General features: G+C 38.5%; 1 non-coding gene and 1 pseudogene across 1 annotated transcript; one reads left to right on the top strand and one right to left on the bottom strand.

The window, feature by feature from the left end:
- Positions 1-13,716: 13,716 nt before the first annotated feature.
- On the bottom strand, positions 13,717-13,820 carry LOC148563058 (small nucleolar RNA R71). Its single transcript, XR_015887664.1, has one exon. It is a non-coding gene; the product is annotated as a small nucleolar RNA R71 (small nucleolar RNA).
- A 643-nt stretch (positions 13,821-14,463) lies between these two features.
- LOC148563057 (uncharacterized) lies at positions 14,464-15,969 on the top strand (annotated as a pseudogene).
- The last annotated feature ends 6,780 nt before the right edge of the window (positions 15,970-22,749 follow it).

The following is a 22,749-nucleotide window of genomic DNA, read 5'->3' as shown; positions in this document are numbered from 1 at the left end:
TTTGTTGCTTAGATTAGGAAAAATCTTTCCTTTTTTTGGTTTAGAGTCTTTTATTATTTATCCCTTGTTAAAATACTTTAAACTTATAGCTCAGTTATTTAGAACGTGGTGTTTATGTTCATGATAATTGGCTATCATATTTTTTTAAAAAACCTTTTTCAAAAATAATTTTTCTATTAAATCCTGTGCCAAACTTTAAGTTTGGTGTTTTCAAAAATAATCTTTCTTAAAATTTTTGAAGGTCCCATAACTCATTTGGCTAGAGCGTTAATCTGTGTTCTTGGTAATTGGGTTAGAATCTTTTATACTCTTTTCAAAACCTTCTTTTTCAAAAATATTTTTGTCTATTAAATCTTGTGCCAAACTTTAAGTTTGGTGTTTTCTTGTTGATTTCCCTTTGATTTTCGAAAATTTTGGTTTGGTTTTCTAAAAATTTTAAGTTTGGTGTTCTTCCTTCATGTTCTTGTGTTCTTGTGAGTCTTCAAAGTGTTCTTGAGTTTCCTTGTGTCTTGATCTTAAAATTTTTAAGTTTGGTGTTCCTTGGTGTTTTCCCTCCAAAATTTTCAAAAACAAGGAGCATTAGATCTAAAAATTTTAAATCTTGTACTATCTTATTGTTTTTCTCTCTCCTCACTAAATTCAAAAATATCTTTTCAAAATATCTCTTCTAACTTCCTAACTTCTTATCTTTTCAAAATTTGTTTCAACTAACTAACTAACTTTTTGTTTGTTTCTTAACTTTTTCAAAACTACCTAACTAACTCTCTCTCTCTAATTTTCGAAAATATCTTCCCTCTTTTTCAAAAATTTCCTTTTTTTTTAACTAATTATTTTTAATTTTTTTACGAAAAAAAAAATTTTATTATTTCAAAATTCAAATTCTTTTTAGTTATTTTATTTTATTTAAGTATTTACTTCTATAGACAGTCCAGGAGGACTTTGGGGTCATATTCTAACCCCTCTACTGCTTCGTATGGGAGTAGCATATGCATACCCTCCATTGGAGTTAGTAGCTTTGAGTTGAATCCTCAGCTCATTATCATGGTGCAGCAAAGTTGCCAGTATTCCGGTCTTCCACAGGAAGAACCTACAGAGTTTCTGGCACAATTTTTACAAATTGCTGACACAGTACATGATAAGGAAATAGATCAGGATGTCTACAGACTATTACTGTTTCCATTTGCTGTAAAAGATCAAGCTAAGAGGTGGTTAAATAACCAACCTAAGGCCAGCATAAGAACATGGAAACAGCTGACAGAAAAATTCCTGAATCAATATTTCCCTCCAAAAAGGATGACACAGCTAAGGCTGGACATCCAAGGCTTTAAACAAGGAGATAATGAATCTCTTTATGATGCCTGGGAGAGATACAGAGAGATGCTACGAAAATGCCCCTCTGAAATGTTTTCAGAGTGGGTTCAGTTAGACATCTTCTACTATGGGCTTGCAGAAGGAGTTCAGATGTCTTTAGATTACTCAGCCGGTGGATCTATCCATATGAGAAAGACAATTGAAGAAGCTCAAGAGCTCATTGATACAATTGCCAGGAATCAGCATCTGTATCTAAGCAGCAACCCTTCCATGAATGAAGAGGTTAAAACAGTAACTGCTGAATTCAGTACTGTAAAACAAGCTGCTGAATTCAATCAGCAATTAGATTTTCTAACAAAGCAGCTAGCTGAATTCAAAGACAGGTTACAGGAGACAAGGATAGCTAATATACATATGGAAGAACAGTTTAAGCAAACAAAGCAGCAGCTATCAAAGCAAATAGCAGAAGAATGCCAAGCAGTTCAATTAAGAAGTGGGAAAACATTAAATACCCCACCTCAAGGCATCAAAATTTCAAGAAATGAGCGACCCACCAAAGATTCCCCTGAGGACAGTAAGAGCCCAGGGAAAAATAATTCTGGCACTAAAACGCCAGAAAACGGGTGGAAGGCTGGCGCTGAACGCCCAGACCATGCCCAAAACTGGCATTCAGCGCCAGAAACAAGGCAGGATTGGCGTTCAACGCCAGAAATGGGCAAGAATCTGGCGTTGAACGCCCAAAGGGGGGCATAATCCAGCGTTGAACGCCCAAAATGGGCACATTTCTGGCGTTCAGGCGCCAGGAACAGACAGTGAGTTGGCGTCTAACGTCACTCCAGCTTCTGACTCTGGTACTCAATTGCCAGTGAGGGATCAGACACACACAAGTGCTGATAACAACCCCTCTAAAAAGGCTTCCTTAACCACTAAGGTTGAGGAATATAAAGCCAAGATACCTTATCCTCAAAAACTCTGGAAAGAGGAGCAGGATAAGCAATTTGCTCGCTTTGCAGATTATCTAAGGACTCTTGAAATAAAGATTCCATTTGCAGAGGCACTTGAGCAAATACCTTCTTATGCCAAGTTCATGAAAGAGATCTTGAGTCATAAAAAGGAGTGGAGAGAAACAGAAAGAGTTCTCCTCACTGAAGAATGCAGTGCAGTCATTCTGAAAAGCTTTCCTGAAAAGCTTAAAGACCCTGGGAGTTTTCTGATACCATGCATATTGGAAGGTGATTGCACCAAGACAGTCTTATGCGATCTTGGGGCAAGCATCAACCTAATACCTGCATCCACTATCAGGAAGCTTGGCTTAACTGAAGAAGTTAAACCAACCCGGATATGTCTCCAACTTGCTGATGGTTCCACTAAATACCCATCAGGCGTGATTGAGGACATGATTGTCAGAGTTGGGCCATTCGCCTTTCCCACTGACTTTGTTGTGCTGGAAATGGAGGAGTACAAGAGTGCCACTCTCATTCTAGGAAGACCCTTCCTAGCAACTGGACGATCCCTCATTGACGTCCAACAGGGGGAAATAACCCTGAGAGTCAACGATGACGAGTTCAAGTTGAACGCTGTCAAAGCCATGCAGCATCCAGACACATCAACAGACTGCATGAAAGTTGACCTTATTGACTCTTTGGTAGAAGAGATCAACATGGCTGAGAGTCTCGAATCAGAGTTGGAAGACATCTTTAAAGATGTTCAGCCTGATTTGGAGGATTCAGGGGACATGAAAGAGCCTCTGAACTTTCTTCTGAAAGAGGAAAAACCTCCTAAACCAGAGCTCAAGCTACTGCCACCATCCTTGAAATATGCATTTCTAGGAGAAGGTGACACTTTTCCAGTGATCATAAGCTCTGCTTTAAATTCACAGGAAGAGGAAGCACTTATTCAAGTGCTAAGGACACACAAGACAGCTCTTGGGTGGTCCATAGGTGACCTTAAGGGCATAAGCCCAGCTAGATGCATGCACAAAATCCTATTGGAGGATAATGCCAAACCAGTGGTTCAACCACAGAGGCGGCTAAATCCAGCCATGAAGGAAGTGGTGCAGAAAGAGGTCACCAAATTACTAGAGGCTGGGATTATTTATCCCATTTCTGATAGCCCCTGGGTGAGCCCTGTTCAAGTCGTCCCAAAAAAGGGAGGCATGACAGTGATTCATAATGAAAAAAATGAACTGGTTCCTACAAGAACAGTTACAGGGTGGCGCATGTGTATTGACTACAGAAGGCTCAATACAGCCACCAGAAAGGATCATTTTCCTTTACCATTCATAGACCAGATGCTAGAGAGACTAGCAGGTCATGATTACTACTGCTTTTTGGATGGCTACTCAGGCTATAACCAGATTGCAGTAGATCCCCAGGATCAAGAGAAAACAGCATTCACATGTCCATCCGGAGTGTTTGCTTATAGAAGGATGCCCTTTGGGCTATGCAATGCACCTGCAACCTTCCAGAGATGCATGCTCTCTATTTTCTCTGATATGGTGGAAAAATTTCTGGAAGTCTTCATGGATGACTTCTCAGTATATGGAGACTCATTCAGCTCCTGTCTTGATCACCTGAAATTTGTTCTGAAAAGATGCCTAGAAACCAACCTAGTTTTAAACTGGGAAAAGTGTCACTTCATGGTGACTGAAGGAATTGTTCTTGGGCATAAAATCTCAAACAAGGGAATAGAGGTGGATCAAGCAAAAATAGAGGTAATTGAAAAATTACCACCACCTGCCAATGTTAAGGCAATCAGAAGCTTTCTGGGGCATGCAGGATTCTATAGGAGGTTTATAAAGGATTTTTCAAAAATCGCAAAACCTCTAAGCAATCTGCTAGCTGCTGACACGCCATTTGTGTTTGACACAGCATGCCTGCAGGCGTTTGAAACGCTGAAAGCTAAGCTGGTCACAGCACCAGTCATTTCAGCACCAGACTGGACATTGCCATTTGAGTTAATGTGTGATGCCAGTGATCATGCCATTGGTGCAGTATTGGGACAGAGGCATGACAAGCTTCTGCATGTCATTTATTATGCCAGTCGCATTTTAAATGATGCCCAGAAAAATTACACAACCACAGAAAAGGAATTACTTGCAGTGGTTTACGCCATTGACAAGTTCAGATCCTACTTAGTAGGATCAAAGGTGATTGTGTACACTGACCATGCTGCTCTTAAGTATCTACTCACAAAGCAGGATTCAAAACCCAGGCTCATCAGATGGGTATTGCTTCTGCAAGAGTTTGATATAGAAATAAGAGACAGAAAAGGGACAGAGAACCAAGTAGCTGATCATCTGTCCCGGATAGAGCCAGTGGAAGGGACGTCCCTCCCCTTCCTTGAGATCTCTGAGACTTTCCCTGATGAGCATCTATTTGCCATTCAGGAAGCACCATGGTTTGCCGATATTGCAAACTATAAAGCTGTAAGGTTCATACCCAAGGAGTACAATAGAATACAAAAAAAGAAACTAATTACTGATGCAAAGTACTACTTGTGGGATGAGCCCTATCTCTTTAAGAGATGTGCAGACGGAATTATCCGTAGGTGTGTCCCCAGAGAGGAAGCACAGAGAATCCTATGGCATTGCCATGGATCTCAATATGGAGGCCATTTCGGAGGTGAGCGAACAGCCACCAAGGTTCTCCAATGTGGCTTCTATTGGCCCACACTCTATAAAGATTTCCGAGAGTTTGTACGTAATTGTGACAGTTGCCAAAGAGCTGGTAATCTGCCTCATGGTTACGCCATGCCTCAACAAGGAATCTTGGAAATAGAGTTGTTTGATGTATGGGGAATTGACTTCATGGGACCTTTCCCACCATCATACTCAAACACTTATATTCTGGTGGCAGTTGACTATGTATCAAAATGGGTTGAGGCTATTGCCACACCCACCAATGATACTAAAACAGTGCTGAAGTTCCTCCAGAAACATATCTTTAGCAGGTTTGGTGTCCCTAGAGTGTTAATCAGCGATGGGGGCACTCACTTCTGCAATAAACAGCTTTACTCTGCCATGGTTCGGTATGGAATTCGCCACAAAGTGGCCACTCCATATCATCCACAAACCAACGGGCAAGCTGAAGTCTCTAACAGAGAATTAAAGAGAATCCTGGAACGGACAGTAAATACCCGTAGAAAGGATTGGGCAAGGAGCTTGGATGATGCTCTGTGGGCTTACAGAACAGCATTCAAGACCCCTATAGGGACCTCTCCATACCAACTCGTGTATGGTAAGGCATGCCACTTGCCCGTGGAACTGGAACATAAGGCCTACTGGGCAACCAGATTCCTAAACTTAGATGCCAAATTAGCAGGAGAAAAACGATTGCTCCAGCTAAATGAGCTAGAGGAATTCAGATTCACAGCTTTCGAAAATGCCAAGCTTTATAAAGAAAAATAAAAAAAATGGCATGACAGAAAGCTGTCATCTAGAATCTTTGAACCAGGACAAAAAGTCCTGTTGTTTAACTCTAGACTCAGGCTATTCCTCGGGAAACTGAAATCCCGGTGGAGGGGACCATACGTGATTACAAGTGTGTCACCATATGGTTATGTGGAGCTTCAAGATATTGATTCTGATAAGAAGTTCATTGTCAATGGACAGAGAATCAAGCATTATCTTGAAGGCAACACTAAGCAAGAATGCTCAAGGCTGAAGCTAGATTAAAAGCTCAGCAAGGTCCAGCTAAAGACAATAAAGAAGCGCTTGCTGGGAGGCAACCCAGCCATGGGGCAACAATCCTCTAAGCATTTTGCCCTATTTCTATCTTTATTTTTTATATAGAGTTCATTGACAACAAGGTAAATAATCATTTACAGAAGACCTCGGCACACAAAACAGAGTAAAAGAGCTCAATGGCAAGAAAACGCCAGTAAAGGGACATTTTGGGCGTTCAGCGCCCAAAATGGGCATCCACTGGGCGCTGAACGCCAGTAATGGCAGCATTTGGGCGTTCAACGCCAGAAATGGCCACCCACTGGGCGTTGAATGCCAGGAATGGCAGCAACTGGGCGCTGAACGCCCAGGAGATCAGCATTTGGGCGCTGAACGCCCAAAACAGGCAGTGTTTGGGCGTTCAAACGCCAGGAGGACAGGGAGGAGCCAAATCCAGTAATCCCACACGTATTTCCATTCTAATTTATAATTTTATGATTCAATACATGATTTTATTTACATAAACATGTCAAGAACCCTGATTTCTAAAAATCCTACCCTCAAAATATCAAATGTATCTTAATTCATAAGCACACACCCTCTTTGCAAAATCAATCCAACTCTTTTCAAATCTTTTCCAAAAACAAATCTATCTTTTTCACCCTAAAATCTTTTCAATATCTTTTTCATATTATCTTTTTCAAAAAACCCAGATTTATCTTTTTTCAAAAAAAAAAAATCTATCCTATCTTTTCAAAATCAAACTATATCTTCTATCTTATCTTTTTCACCCTAAAATCTTTTCAATATCTTTTTCATATTATCTTTTTCAAAAAACCCAGATTTATCTTTTTCAAAAATCTATCCTATCTTTTCAAAATCAAACGATATCTTATATCTTATCTTTTTCAACTCAATCTTTTTATCTTATCTCTTCAAATTTTTCGAAAATCCACCCCCCACCCCTTTAAATTGGGTTCGGCCTCCCCCCTCCTCCATCAACAAGTGCACCTCGATCTCCTTCTATCCCTCTCCTTTCTTTTCTTTTGCTTGAGGACAAGCAAACCTCTAAGTTTGGTGTGTTTATCCGAGATCACTAAGATCATGGCTCCCAAAGGAAAACAATACACTCCTAGAGGCAAGAAAGAGAGCGTTCCAAAACCACTTTGGAATCAAGGGAAGTTCTTATCTAAAGAACATTCAGACCATTATCTTAAAGTAATGGGTCTGAGATCAGTGATCCCGGAAGTTAGATTCGATCTGAAAGAAGACGAATATCCGGAGATCCAGGAGCAAATTCGAATCAGGAACTGGGAAGTCCTAGCTAATCCTGAAACGAAAGTAGGAAGGAACATGGTCCAGGAGTTCTATGCTAATATGTGGCAGACTGACAAGCAAAGACTATCTGGAACTGCCTGCTACGAATTTCGGACCATGGTCAGGGGAAAAATTGTTCATACCACCCCTGACAAGATCAGAGAGATACTAAAGCTACCTCAGCTAAAGGATGATCCAGACTCCTTCAACAGGAGGATGATGAAAGCAGACATTGGCCTGGATAAGATTCTAGAGGACATCTGTATCCCTGGAGCCAGGTGGACCACCAACACAAAGGGCGTCCCAAATCAACTCAAGAGGGAGGATCTCAAACCAGTTGCCAGAGGATGGCTGGACTTCATTGGGCGTTCTCTGTTGCCCACCAGCAACCGTTCTGAAGTCACAGTTAAAAGAGCAGTGATGATTCATTGCATCATGATGGGAAAGGAAGTGGAGGTTCATCAGCTGATTTCAACAGAGCTCTATAAGATCGCTAACAAAAATTCAAGAGAGGCCAGGTTGGCTTATCCAAGCGTGATTTCTTTGCTCTGCAAGGACGCTGGAGTCAAGATGGGAATAACTGAATATATCCTAATTGAGAAGTCAATCACCAAAGCATCAATGGAGAGACAACAAGCACAGGAGGATCCCATCAAGAAGAGAGCACAGGAATTCCTTCCAGAGATACCTCAAGCTGAATACTGGGAATATCTGGAGACATCCATCACCAAGATGCAGGAAGCTATGGAGCAGATAATAAAACAACAGAAGGAACACAGTCAAATGCTGACCCATATGCTTAAAGAACAAGAGGAGCAGGGACGTGACTTAAGGGAACTGAAGCGCCAAAAGTCTTCTGTGATACCAAGCCTCCCAAGGATCAGAGGAACCCCCATACCCCCAGAATAAAGGTTGTTAATTTCCAATTTCTGCCTTAACTCTGTGACAGTGTCCGTATAAAAAGTACCTTAGAAGTCATATAGTAGTAATTAGTATCTATTTTGATTTTATCTCCAATTAAGCTATAGTTTATTTTTCTCATCATCATTAAACATGAATAAAGTAGTAGATCTTTTGAATAAGAAGCAATAAAATTTCGAGTTTAAATAAAACAAATTCTAATTGGTTAAATGTGGTGGCAATGCTTTCTGTCTTCTGAATGAATGCTTGAACAGTGCATATGTCTTTTGAATTTGTTGTTTAAGACTGTTAAATATGTTGGCTCTTGAAAGAATAATGACCATGAGATATGTTATTGATAATCTGAAAAATCATAAAAATGATTCTTGAAGCAAGAAAAAGCAGCAAAGAACAAAGCTTGCAGAAAAAAAAAAAAGCAAAAGCAAGCAGAAAAAGCCAATAACCCTTAAAACCAAAAGGCAAGGGCAATTCAAAAGGATCCCAAGGCTTTGAGCATCAGTGGATAGGAGGGCCTAAAGGACTGAAATCCTGGTCTAAGCGGCTAAACCAAGCTGTCCCTAACCATGTGCTTGTGGCGTGCAGGTGTCAAGTGAAAACTTGAGACTGAGCGGTTAAAGTCAAGGTCCAAAGCAAAAAGAAGAGTGTGCTTAAGAACCCTGGACACCTCTAATTGGGGACTTTAGCAAAGCTGAGTCACAATCTGAAAAAGGTTCACCCAGTTATGTGTCTGTGGCATTTATGTATCCGGTAGTAATACTGGAAAACAAAGTGCTTAGGGCCACAGCCAAGACTCATAAAGAAGCTGTGTTCAAGAATCATCATACTGAACTAAGAGAATCAATAACACTATCTGAATTCTGAGTTCCTATAGATGCCAATCACTCTGAGCTTCAATGGATAAAGTGAGATGCCAAAACTGTTCAGAAGCAAAAAGCTACTAGTCCCGCTCATCTAATTAGAATCTGAGCTTCAATCAAAAACTCTGAGATATTATTGCTTCTCAACCTATTAGTCTTCTATTTTATTTGTCTAGTTGCTTGAGGACAAGCAACAGTTTAAGTTTGGTGTTGTGATGAGCGGATATTTTATACGCTTTTTGGGGATAATTTCATATAGTTTAGAGTATGTTTTAGTTAGTTTTTAGTCTATTTCTAGTAGTTTTTAGGAAAAATTCATATTTCTGGACTTTACTATGAGTTGTGTGTTTTTCTGTAATTTCAGGTATTTTTCTGGCTGAAATTGAAGGAGCTGAGCAAAAATCTGATTCAGGCTGAAAAAGGACTGCTAATGCTGTTGGATTCTGACCTCCCTGCACTCAAATTAGATTTTCTGGAGCTACAGAACTCGAAATGGCATGCTTCCAATTGCATTGGAAAGTAGACATCCAGGGCTTTCCAGAAATATATAATAGTCCATACTTTGCACAAGGATAGATGATGTAAACTGGCGTTCAACGCCAGTTCTCTGCCCAATTCTGGCGTCCAGCGCCAGAAAAGGATCAAAAACTGGAGTTGAACGCCCAAACTGGCATAAAAACTGGCGTTCAACTCCACACATGGCCTCTGCACGTGACTCACTCAAATCTCAGCCCCAGCACACACCAAGTGGGCCCCAGAAGTGGACTTCTGCATCATCCATCATAGTCCACTCATATTTTGTAACCCTAGGCTACTAGTTTAGTATTTAAACAACTTTTAGAGACTTATTTTGTATCTCATGACATTTCAGATCTAAACTTTGTATTCTCTGACGGCATGAGTCTCTAAACCCCATTGTTGGGGGTGAGGAGCTCTGCTGTGTCTCGATGAATTAATGCAAGTATTTCTGTTTTCCATTCAAACACGCTTGTTTCTATCTAAGATGTTCATTCGCGCTTAACTGTGATGGAGGTGATGATCCGTGACATTCATCACCTTCCTCAAACCATGAACGCGTGCCTGACAACCACCTCCGTTCTATATACGATTGAATGAGTATCTCTTAGATTCCTTAATCAGAATCTTCGTGGTATAAGCTAGAACTGATGGCAGCATTCATGAGAATCCGGAAAGTCTAAACCTTGTCTGTGGTATTCCGAGTAGGATTCAAGGATTGAATGACTGTGACGAGCTTCAAACTCCTGAAGGCTAGGCGTTAGTGACAGACGCAAAAGGATAGTAAATCCTATTCCAACCGGATCGAGAACCAACCGGTGATTAGCCGTGCTGTGACAGAGCACGTGAGCGTAGTTTTCACTGGAAGGATGGAAGGTAGCCATTGACAACGGTGATCCACCAACACACAGCTTGCCATAGGGGGACGTGCGTGCGTGAACAAGAAGACAGAGGAAAGCAGAGATTCAGAAGACAAAGCATCTCCAAAACTCCAACATATTCTCCATTACTGCACAACAAGTAACTTTTAATTTATGCTCTACTGGTTACTCACAATTCAATTGATAAACATAATTGACTTCCTGACTAAGATTTACAAGATAACCATAGATTGCTTCAAACCAACAATCTCCGTGGGATTCGACCCTTACTCACGTAAGGTATTACTTGGACGACCCAGTGCACTTGCTGGTTAGTGGTACGAGTTGTGAAAAGTGTGATTCACAATTCGTGTACCATTATACAATGTGTACAATGGGTTATTTATTAAGCCCAATATCAATAAAAAATAAAAACTAACTCACTTTTTACCCTAATTTCAAAAAACCCCATTCAGTTTTATTTTAATTATAATCATCTAATCCCTAATTCAATTTTCCCCAATCCCTTTCTGACGGCAACCCTCCCTACCCAATCCTTAAGACCTCTCTTGATCATCCCACCGCAGCGGCAGCAAGTGACCCCGCACCTCCATCAGCGCCGTCCAGGCCCCTGCTGCTCACCCTCCAATGCGCACCTCCTACGTCGATGGTCGCATCCAATTCGCTCGCCACCCGCTTTCCTCCCAATTATTTTTCTGCGCAGGCTGTTTTATGACACACGGATACCTTGAAGCAGAAGGCTGTTCTTGAAGAGCATTCGTCTATGAGCACCGATGTTCATTTTAATCCAAGCATGCCTCGTTTAGCAACAACTTCATTTGACAAAACTGCCAGGTGATGCGTGAGCATCTTGTCTATCTTTTCCTAGTGAATTTGCATCTAAATTGTTGAATTTAATTAAGAATTAATTATATTTTAGCTACTATGGATGCTATTTTGAGTTTTGTGCAATTTTATTTAATTTAGGTAGCATTCGGATGGATTTGATGAAGTTTCTGCAGAGAAAGAGAATAAGCCAAGGAGATGACCAGCGAATACCGACGCGGACGCATGGCTCACGCGACCGCGCGGAATGGAGGAAATCGCAATGACGCGATCGCGTGGACTGGAATCTGCACAAATGACGCGAACGCGTGGACGACGCAGACGCGTCACATGCGCCACGTGCAGAAAATGCAGAAAAATGCTGGGGGCGATTTCTGGGCTGTTTTAACTCAATTTTCAGTCCCGAAAACACAGATTAGAAGTTGCAGAATGGACAGAACAAGTGGTCCCCACCCATCAACTGAAGATCTGTTAATTAATTCAAATTTAAATTCAAATCTTAAATTAGGAAAAGATATTATTTTAAGTTTAATTTTAATTATTAGATTTTAAATTTATTAGGACTAGTTATAAAAAGGGATCTGATGCCATCAGATTGGAACTCGGTACATTTGGACCTGAATCCTTATTTTCTCTTTTCCATGAGCAACTAAACCTCCACTGTTAAGGTTAGGAGCTCTGTCTATTTCTATGTATTAATTTTATTGCTTTTACTATTTTAATTTATGTATGGATTTATAATTTAAGAATTGTTTTCGCTCTTTATTTTATGAATTTGGGTGGAACGGAAGTATGACCCTCTTTCTATTTGAATTCTTGTAAAACTTGGAAAAGCTCTTTACCTGAACAACAGCTTGAAAACTATTTCTTCTAAATTTTAATTATCTGAATTTAATAGAATACGTGACATATAATCCTTTTACCTCTTGGATAATTAGAGTTTTTGTGGCAGATAAACTAGGAATTGATTATCACCCTCTAATTGGAATTAATTGACCAAGGAATTGGCAGTTAATGAATTTTAGAGGAGACTAGGAAGGTCTAAGGAATTAGGGTCTAGTCACATATAGTTTTCCATAAATTAAATCCTACATGATTAAAATAGTTAGTAAGAAAAATTAATCAGGAAAAATAGATAACTCTGAAACCTTAACTGCCTTCTCCATATTTTATTCCCAACTTATTTATTTTACTATTTTATTTTCTGCACGATTGCATCTCAACACTATTTTCTGCCTGTCTAACTAATCCTATCAAACGCTATTGTTGCTTAATCCATCAATTCTCGTGGGATCGACCCTTACTCACGTAAGGTATTACTTGGTACGACCCGGTGCACTTGCCGGTTAGTAAGTGTGGTTATAAAAATACGGCACCAAATTTTTGGCGCCGTTGCCGGAGATTGATAGTGATTAACAAGTATTCGTTGTTTGATTGCTTAGATTAGATCATTTATTTATTTATTTTTTATTAATTTTTATTTTGCATTTTTTTTACGTTACTTTTTTTTTTCCTTTGCGTTAATTTTTTTTTCTTTTCCCTTTACGTTACTTTTTTTTTTCTTTTTCGTTTATCCCCTCCCCTTTGTACCGTAACCCTTTTTTATTTTACTTTTATTATTTGAAAAAAAATAAAAAATAAAAAAAATAAAAAAAATATATTTAAATAAATAAATAGCACTAAAATTTATTTTTTTTCTGAATTTAAGTTTGGTGTTACCCAGTAAATTTTATTTTAATTTTTCTGTTCATTTTTTCTTTTAAATTTTCGAAATTATTTATTTATTTATTTAGTATTTTTATTTTATTATTTTACACAGGTTACCTCACAGGGACTTCTCTGCACTCTGACGTAGAGAGTCCCATTTTTTCTTGTTTTCTGCTTGTGTATGCCCAGGAATAGAGACAAAGAACATCTCTTAGACTTTGATCCTAAACCTGAAAGAACTTTCAGGCGACGTTTACAACAAGCAAGACTTTGCAAGATTGCAGAATCCACTATGGTAAATAATAATGCTAATGCCAATGTGGTAAATCCGAATGGGGATGATCAGCAAAGAAGAGTGCTTGGCTCTTATTCTGCCCTTACTGCGGATCTTTATGGAAAAAGTATTGTGGTGACTCCTATAACTGCAAACAACTTTGAGTTGAAGCCACAATTGGTCACCCTGGTGCAACAAAACTGCCAGTATCATAGACTTCCTCATGAAGATCCAAATCAATTTATTTCTGATTTTCTGCAAATATGTGATACTGTGAAGACAAATGGAGTAAACCCAGAGGTGTACAAACTCATGCTTTTCCCATTTGCTCTGAGGGATAAAGCAAAGCTATGGCTAGATTCCCAACCAAAAGAGAGTTTGAATACTTGGGAAAAGGTTGTTACAGAGTTTCTCACTAAATTTTTCCCACCAAAGAAGCTGACTAAGCTTAGGTTGGAGGTTCAGACCTTCAAGCAGAAGGACGGTGAAACTCTTTATGAAGCTTGGGAGAGATACAAGCTACTAACTAGGCAATGCCCTCCTGACATGTTCTCCAAGTGGACCCAACTGGATATCTTTTATGAAGGCTTAGGAGAGATGTCAAAGATGAGCTTAGATACCTCTGCAGGCAGTTCATTGCACAAGAAGAAGACACCAGAGGAGACTATTGAGCTGATTGAATTAGTTGCAAGCAACCAATATCTCTACTCATCTAACAGGAATCCTGTGAACTCTGAAACCTCTCAAAAGAGAGGTGTGTTGGAAGTAGAAGCTGTTAATGCTCTTCTTACTCAGAACAAGCTGATGTCTCAGCAAATAAATCTACTTACTCAACAGATGGGTGGCATGCAAGTCTCAGCTATCAACACCCAAAATCCACCACAGGAAGTCTCCTATGACATGGCAGGTAACTTTATGCAAAATGATAATTATGATTATGCTCAACCTTCTTCTGAACAGGTGAATTACATGGGGAGTGGTCCTAGAAATCCCAACAATGATCCATATTCTAAGACATACAACCAGGGATGGAGGAATCACCCAAATTTTGGATGGAGGGACCAACCTCAGAGACCTCAGAACGTCAACAATAGTTCTCAGGGCGGTTTCCAGCAGAACAATGATTTGGAAGCAATATTGACAGGTTTTAGACAGGAAACCAGAGCATCCATCAAGAACCTGGAAATTCAAATGGGTCAATTAGCCACAAAGGTCAATGAAATTGATCAAAGGACCACTAATAGCCTTCCTGATAACACAATTCCAAATCCAAAAGAGGAATGCAAGGCTATCACCATAATAAGTGAACAAGTGGCAAGTGCGGAAGCACAATTTATGCAGGAAACCAAGGCCTCCATTAGAAACATAGAGGTGCTAGTGGGCTAACTGAGCAAGCAAATACTTGAGAGGTCTGCAAGTACAGTTCAAGGTGATACAGTGGTGAACCCAGGAGAAGATTGCAAGGGTATTCAATTAAGAAGTGGTAAAGTAGCTGGCTCTGAGACCAAGGCCAATGAAGAGCTAGTTGAAAAGGAAGCTCCAGAGGAGAAGAAGGAAGAAGTAGAACACGCCCCTCCAAAGCGTGTGGACAACCCATTCCCAGACTCTCTTGACACTTATCCTACTTTGCCAAAGGCTCCTGAATACAAGCCTAAAATGCCATATCCTCAGAGACTTCAAAAGGAGACCAAGGACAAACAGTTCTCAAAGTTCTTGGAAATCTTCAGAAAGTTACAAATCAATATTCCTTTTGCTGAGGTTTTAGAGCAAATGCCTATCTATGTCAAGTTCATGAAGGAGTTGTTGTCAAAGAAAAAGTGTTTAAAGGGAGATGAAACAGTAGTCCTGACTAAGGAATGTAGTGCTGTAATTCAGAATAACTTGCCAAGAAAGATGCCAGATCCAGCGAGCTTTCAAATTCCATGCACTATTGGGAGCACAACCTTTGAGAAAGCTTTATGTGATCTGGGAGCAAGCATCAATTTAATGCCCTTGTCTGTGATGAAGAAGCTGCAGATCCAAGAGGCACAACCCACAAAGATAGCATTACAGATGGCGGACAAATCTATGAAGTCGGCATACGGATTAGTGGAGAATATCTTGGTCAAAGTGGGTAAGTTCTTCCTCCCAGCAGATTTTGTGATTCTTGATACAGGGGAGGATGAGAATGCCTCTATAATTCTAGGAAGACCATTCCTAGCCACTGGAAGAGCTCTGATTGATGTAGAAGTGGGTGAATTAGTGCTTAGAGTGCATAATGAGCAATTGGTCTTTCATGTCTTCAAAGATGTACATTCAACAGGTGAAGAAGAGAGGTGCATGCAGGCTGAGCTTATTGATCCAAACCTTCAAGAACCCCCTGATGATGCACAGCAGAATTTGCAACTCAAACATCCTATGGTGACAACCGATAAAATTTCGCCTGACATCAAACCTAAGTTTGGTGTTGAAACTGCATCATCCACCAAGGAGGAGGTCCCCAAAAAGAAAAAAATACCCAGAGGATGGAGAAACAAAAAGATCCCCACTGAAGGTTTCTCCCCAGGAATGAAGGTGGTGTTGACCAGCAATCCAGCATGGGTTTATACAGTAATCAAAATCCTCTCTCTGGAGCATATTGAGCTACGTTATGGAGACACAGGAAAGAAGTTCAAAGTAAGGGGTGAAGAGCTGAGCCCCTATAATCCTCCTCCTTAGAGGAGCTGACCGTCAAGCTAGTGACGATAAAGAAGCGCTTGTCGGGAGGCAACCCGATAAATTCGTATCCTTAGCTATTTTTCGTAGTAGTAGTTTTCTTAGTTATTTTTTTTTATTTTTTTGAGTTCTTACTAATTTTCTGATCATGCATCTATGTTCTTCCAGGAACTGAACACCTCAAGCTATAATTTAAAAAAAAAAAGCACCCGACGCGCCAGCGTTGCTGACGCGAACGCGTCATCCAGGAGTGCGAGAAAAAATAAAAAGTTACAGAGAGTTGCGCAGGAGTGACGCCAGAATGGAGCCTTTCGCACAAACGATCCCACGCGATCGCGACTCACGCGTTCGCGTCGTTTGTGATTTTCGTCATTCACGCGGTCGCGTCGATGACGCGATCGCGTGACCTGCAAATTCGACGTAAAAGAGCGTTTGGGCAGAGAGTTGTGCCAGCTTGGGGCAAGAAGTGTGCTAAAAGCACAAATTTGGTCACGCGGACGCGTGACTGACGCGTTCGCGTCAGTAGCATATATGGCCATCCACGCGAACGCGTGCCTGACGCTATCGCGTCATTATGAACAATGCGCGACGTACGCGATCGCGTGCTGCACGCGAACGCGTCGCTTGCGCCGCCCAGTTTTCTTTCTCTCTCTCCCAATCCTACTTCTCTCTTATTCTCTTATCCTTTTATTTTTTCTTTCATTTTAATATTTGTCTTTTCTATTTTCAGTTCTTCTTTGCTTGAGGACAAGCAAACCCTTAAGTTTGGTGTTGACGCTGCGCTTACAGGTTTTCTAGTACAAAAGGGAGGCGAATCATCTTCGCGAAGGAGCACAACCTGAAGAATAAAGCGACCGCTAGGATAATTAAGGTGGTTGAGTTCCTTTCATTTTTTATTCCTCCCCTCTTTTTCTATGTTATGTTCCGGTTTCCTGTTATTTTGCTTTAATTATTGCATGATCCTTTATTAGTTAGAATCCTAGGACTAGTTTAGTTTTCATTTAATTGCTTTAATGCTGAAAAAAAAAAAGATGTTTCATGTACCACTCACTGAACTTGAATCTAAAAAAAAGAAAAAGAAGTGATGTGTTGCATGAGAAATTGAGTTAATTTTAAGAATAGTCTGACTTACTGAGATGTGGTGGTATTTTTTTTCTGTGATTCTGAACGCATGCTTGAACAGTGCATAATTTTGATAGTGAAGCTTATGAATGTTAAAATTGTTGGCTCCTAAAAGAATGATGAAAAAGAGAAATGTTATTAATAATCTGAAAAATCATAAAATTGATTCTTGAAGCAAGAAAAAACAGTGAAAAACACAAAGCTTGCGAAAAAAAATAAAAGAAAAAAAAATAAAAAAAAATAAAGAAAAAAAAAGCAAGCAGAAAAAGCCAATAACCCTTTAAACTAAAAGACAAAGGGTAAAAAGGATTCAAGGTTTTGAGCATTAATGGATAAGAGGGCCTAAAGGAATAAAATCCTGGCCTAAGCGGCTAAATCAAGCTGTCCCTAACCATGTGCTTGTGGCGTGAAGGTGTCAAGTGAAAAGCTTGAGACTGAGCGGTTAAAGTCGTGATCCAAAGCAAAAAGAGTGTGCTTAAGAACTCTGGGCACCTCTAACTAGGGACTCTAGCAAAGCTGAGTCACAATCTGAAAAGGTTCACCCAGTTACGTGTCTGTGGCATTTATGTATCCGGTGGTAATACTGGAAAACAAAATGCTTAGGGTCACATCCAAGACTCATAAAGTAGCTGTGTTCAAGAATCAACATACTGAACTAGGAGAATCAATAACACTATCTGAATTCTGAGTTCCTATGGATGCCAATCATTCTGAACTTCAAAGGATAAAGTGAGATGCCAAAACTGTTCAGGATTGCAGTTGTAAACCCCACTATAAGAAGAGACATGAGCTTAATCGAACTCTCATTCTCATGCAAATTCACACCCTAAGCTTATATTAGTTTTGGTTGCTTGAGGACAAGCAACAGTTTAAGTTTGGTGTTGTGATGCGTGAGCATCTTGTCTATCTTTTTCTAGTGAATTTGCATCTAAATTGTTGAATTTAATTAAGAATTAATTATATTTTAGCCACTATGGATGCTATTTTGAGTTTTGTGCAATTTTATTTAATTTAGGTAGCATTCGGATGGATTTGATGAAGTTTCTGCAGAGAAAGAGAAGAAGCCAAGGAGATGACCAGCGAATACCGACGCGGACGCATGGCTCACGCGACCGCGCGGAATGGAGAAAATCGCAATGACGTGATCGCGTGCCTGACGCGATCGCGTGGACTGGAATCTGCACAAATGACGCGAACGCGTGGACGACGCGGACGCGTCACATGCGCCACGTGCAGAAAATGCAGAAAAACGCTGGGGGCGATTTCGGGGCTGTTTTAACTCAATTTTCAGCCCCGAAAACACAGATTAGAAGCTGCAGAATGGACAGAACAAGTGGTCCCCACCCATCAACTGAAGATCTGTTAATTAATTCAAATTTAAATTCAAATCTTAAATTAGAAAAAGATATTATTTTAAGTTTAATTTTAATTATTAGATTTTAAATTTATTAGGACTAGTTATAAAAAGGGATCTGATGCCATCACAATGGAACTCGGTACATTTGGACCTGAATCCTTATTTTCTCTTTTTCATGAGCAACTAAACCTCCACTGTTAAGGTTAGGAGCTCTGTCTATTTCTATGGATTAATTTTATTGCTTCTACTATTTTAATTTATGTATAGATTTATAATTTAAGAATTGTTTTCGCTCTTTATTTTATGAATTTGGGTGGAACGGAAGTATGACCCTCTTTCTATTTGAGTTCTTGTAAAACTTGGAAAAGCTCTTTACCTGAACAACAGCTTGAAAACTATTTCTCCTAAATTTTAATTATCTAAATTTAATAGGATACGTGACATATAATCCTTTTACCTCTTGGATAATTTGAGTTTTTGTGGCAGATAAACTAGGAATTGATTATCACCCTCTAATTGGAATTAATTGACCAAGGAATTGGCAGTTAATGAATTTTAGAGGAGACTAGGAAGGTCTAAGGAATTAGGGTCTAGTCACATATAGTTTGCCATAAATTAAATCCTACATGATTAAAATAGTTAGTAAGAAAAATTAATCAGGAAAAATAGATAACTCTGAAACCTTAACTGCCTTCTCCATATTTTATTCCAAACTTATTTATTTTACTATTTTATTTTCTGCACGATTGCATCTCAACACTATTTTCTGTCTGTCTAACTAATCCTATCAAACGCTATTGTTGCTTAATCCATCAATCCTCGTGGGATCGACCCTTACTCACGTAAGGTATTACTTGGTACGACCCGGTGCACTTGCCGGTTAGTAAGTGTGGTTATAAAAATACCGCACCACCAGGGTTTGGGACATTGATAATGTTAGTTGATTCTTTCTCTTTTGACTCTAATGATATGCCATTTTGTGCGAAATTATTTCTATGGATTCTAAAGGGTTTTATTATTTTCTGTGCTGAAAAATGTTGCACACCAAAATATTGTTGAAAGTTGTTTCTGAAGATTAAAAAAGGGTTTGAAGTTTTTTTATCACAAAGATAAATTGCTAACTAAGTAATATAAGAAATAGACAAATAAAATATAGTTTTATTCAAAAACAAACTAAAAGTTGATCTGACCATTGGAATAAGTCAATTAACAGTAGGCCATCTTTTCTATAATTTGTTTAATATACGCCATTTTTTGCAGAATAGCTGCAGTTTTCTTTGACTTTTATGTCAAGCTTTTGCCAAAAATAAGCGGCATATCATGGAGGAAAGAGACTTTTACCAAAAATAAGCGGCATAACATAGAAGTGGTATTCTGCATTTCTTTTAGCATGCATCCAACTATGATTTAGCTTCTTTTTAATTACTAGCAACATATCATGCATATAATAACAAAAGAAGACCTTATGTAGTAGCATATATGCTGTCTGATTGTGCTGTTGGTGGTGGTATTGAATTTTAATTAAAAATGTAATAATTGAATAAAAGTTCTTAATTTGTTAGATGTTTATTATCAACTAAAGTGGATGTTCATTTTATTATTATGCAGATGGTTCATTTATTCGAAAAGTGGATGTTTATTTTACTTATAATATTGATCTTTTGCTTCATTTGCTGAATTCTGCATGTACATGCTCCACTAGTTTCTTTTGTTAAGTGGTTTGGAGTAATGGAGAAAAATTGGATTAGACTTAGTTTATGTTTTCTTGAATTGAAGTTGGGTTTGAGTTAGGCTATGTAAACATGGTGCACGGATGAAATTTTGGTTAATTTGTTAGATGTTTATTATCAACTAAAGCGGATGTTCATTTACTATGTATGCATATGTTCATTTTATTTTGTGTTGGAATTGAGTTTCACTCTATTTTATTGGTTATAGTGAAAGCAATTATTTAGTTAATCATTTAGTTATGCTTTTTTGAGGTTAAGACTTTTTTTTCATAAATTGTTGATTATCTTCTAAAGCTTTGGAGATAATGAGTTCTTGTTACACACTAGTAATTGATATGCCTGAACATTGAGCTGTGTTCCTACTTTTCAGTGCACATCGACTATCGCACGAGTTACAAAATTGAAGAGCAAGGAAGAGAAAGAAGGATCACAGGTACAATCTCTAGCAGCCAAAATGTTGGAGAAAGATTACAAGTAGAGAGCTCCTGACAAGCTTTCTTAACTTAGCCTTGAAGAGCTTAACACTATCATCATGATGCAGCATTTCTTGAAGATTCTTCTTATGTTAACACACTTTTAAATATTGATGACTAACTATTAGCTTTCTAGTATTTCTCTAACTATAAATTATATATCTCGTGTAAATGTTATGTAATAAAAATATTCTTTTAATTTCAAAATAAGACTCTATTTGTTTTTCAAGTTAATATCAATGTTTACACGAATCGTATTTCAATCTATAATTCCCAAACCAAAAAACAAAAGAAACACGTAGAGCATGCATATGCAAAAACCAAAAAATTAAATAAAAGACAAACGGTATACCCAAAATAAACATCCACTCTAAAAAGAAAGGAACAATTCGCATACACAGTAAAATGAACATCCACATTAGTTGATAAAAAAATAACTAAGCAATTGACAAAAAATACCAGTCGTGCATCATGTTTAAATGGCATAACTAGAACCCAACTTGAATTCAATCAAATTAAACTAAATCTAATTCAACCGGCATAATAAAAAAACTTGCAGGGCATGTGCAATTGAAATCAAGTAAAAGACAAATAATATACCCAAAATAACCATCTACTTTAGAATGGAAAGAACCATCTGCAATCATAGTAAAATAAACATCCGATTTAGTTTAAATGGCTAAAGAAAAATACAATTTAGTATTTGTTTTACAAATCTAAATGTCAGATAACCTTGTTATAACTTAATCACTTATATCTAACTGCAACAACTCCAAGCATATTTGAATTCATTGAATGGTACACTAAATCCAATTCTACAATATGACTAAGTTCCGTCTCATTAGTTTCCAGCTCAGTTACGTCTGTCACTTCCACGACCTGCAATCGAACAAAAAAAAAAAAAACAACCGAAGGAATTAAGTGACATATGGTACTATGACATAGATATCAGCAATGTAAACCACCAAGAAAATGACTAACTTAAACAGGATTAAGCGTGTTAGTAAAATTTCAATTTATAATAGGCACCATGCTCACAATATTTTTTAACAAATTCTTCTTATCAGGAAAAATTATATTAAATTCAATCCAAATCAAATAAACATCCAAATTAGAATGAAAATAACTATCGACCTACCTAGTAAAATAAACATCCAGCCTATATTAACTACTTTACACTGAAAGTGCATCAAAATTAAATTCTAGAACATATATCTATACTCCCCTTCATGAAAAAGAACCATTGGAGCTCCAAGCCATAGAAACAAAAACAGAAAATGGATATATACAAAACACTATTCTCTCTAGGATATACATTCTTTGCGGCCTATAACTTACATTTTCTGTATTTTATTTTATTTATGTCAATTTAGTTAGACCATAGTATAAGATCTTATCTATGAGTTAAGACTTATTTAGAGACTATAACTCAAAGAAACCATCATAAAATAGAATTCTAAATAGAGAAAACTAGAAAAGAAGTATTAGTACTACTTTTCCAAGAGTGAAATCAAGGGCTGCACCAGCAACACCAGCACCTACAATGATGATATCATCACATCCTTCTGAGACTTCTGGTGGAATTCATGTACCATTTTCTGATGTCTTTATACTTTGTGCATGTGTTGTTGCACTTGGAACACTGAATTTTCTCTTATTTGATGCAGAACCGTACAGAACAAGCACAAGCACCAAACCAGAAGCTATGACACTTCCAAAAATGAACATATAATCCATTGCCAAGAATAAGAAGATTAAAAATGTAATTATAGCTTAATAATTCATTATTATTGTTTGCAGCACACAAAACAGAAATGGATGAGGATTCAAATAAGAAGGATAAGGGTAAGAGGCTAGCATCTGAAGCAGCAGCACCAACTTCAGAAAAGGATCCAAATTAAAGAAGCCACGGCCATTGTTGGAATCATCATCAGTGGCTGATAACTTTTAGCAGGTGAATGAAGCCGAAGCCGCTGCAGCTGCCGTCGCCGAAAGCTTTCCTGAAATGAACATAACAAATGTGATGATGGATTCTGAAAAGCCAGAACTCGAATCCCATGAGCAGTTCCAAACACACGGTAAGATTATGCATAATTTTACC

Source organism: Arachis ipaensis, chromosome B6, assembly GCF_059453495.1.
Source record: "Arachis ipaensis isolate K30076 ecotype BB chromosome B6, ASM5945349v1, whole genome shotgun sequence".
NCBI lineage: Eukaryota > Viridiplantae > Streptophyta > Magnoliopsida > Fabales > Fabaceae > Arachis > Arachis ipaensis.
The sequence above is the reverse complement of the archived record's forward strand: the minus strand, read 5'-3'. Positions and strand labels throughout refer to the sequence as shown.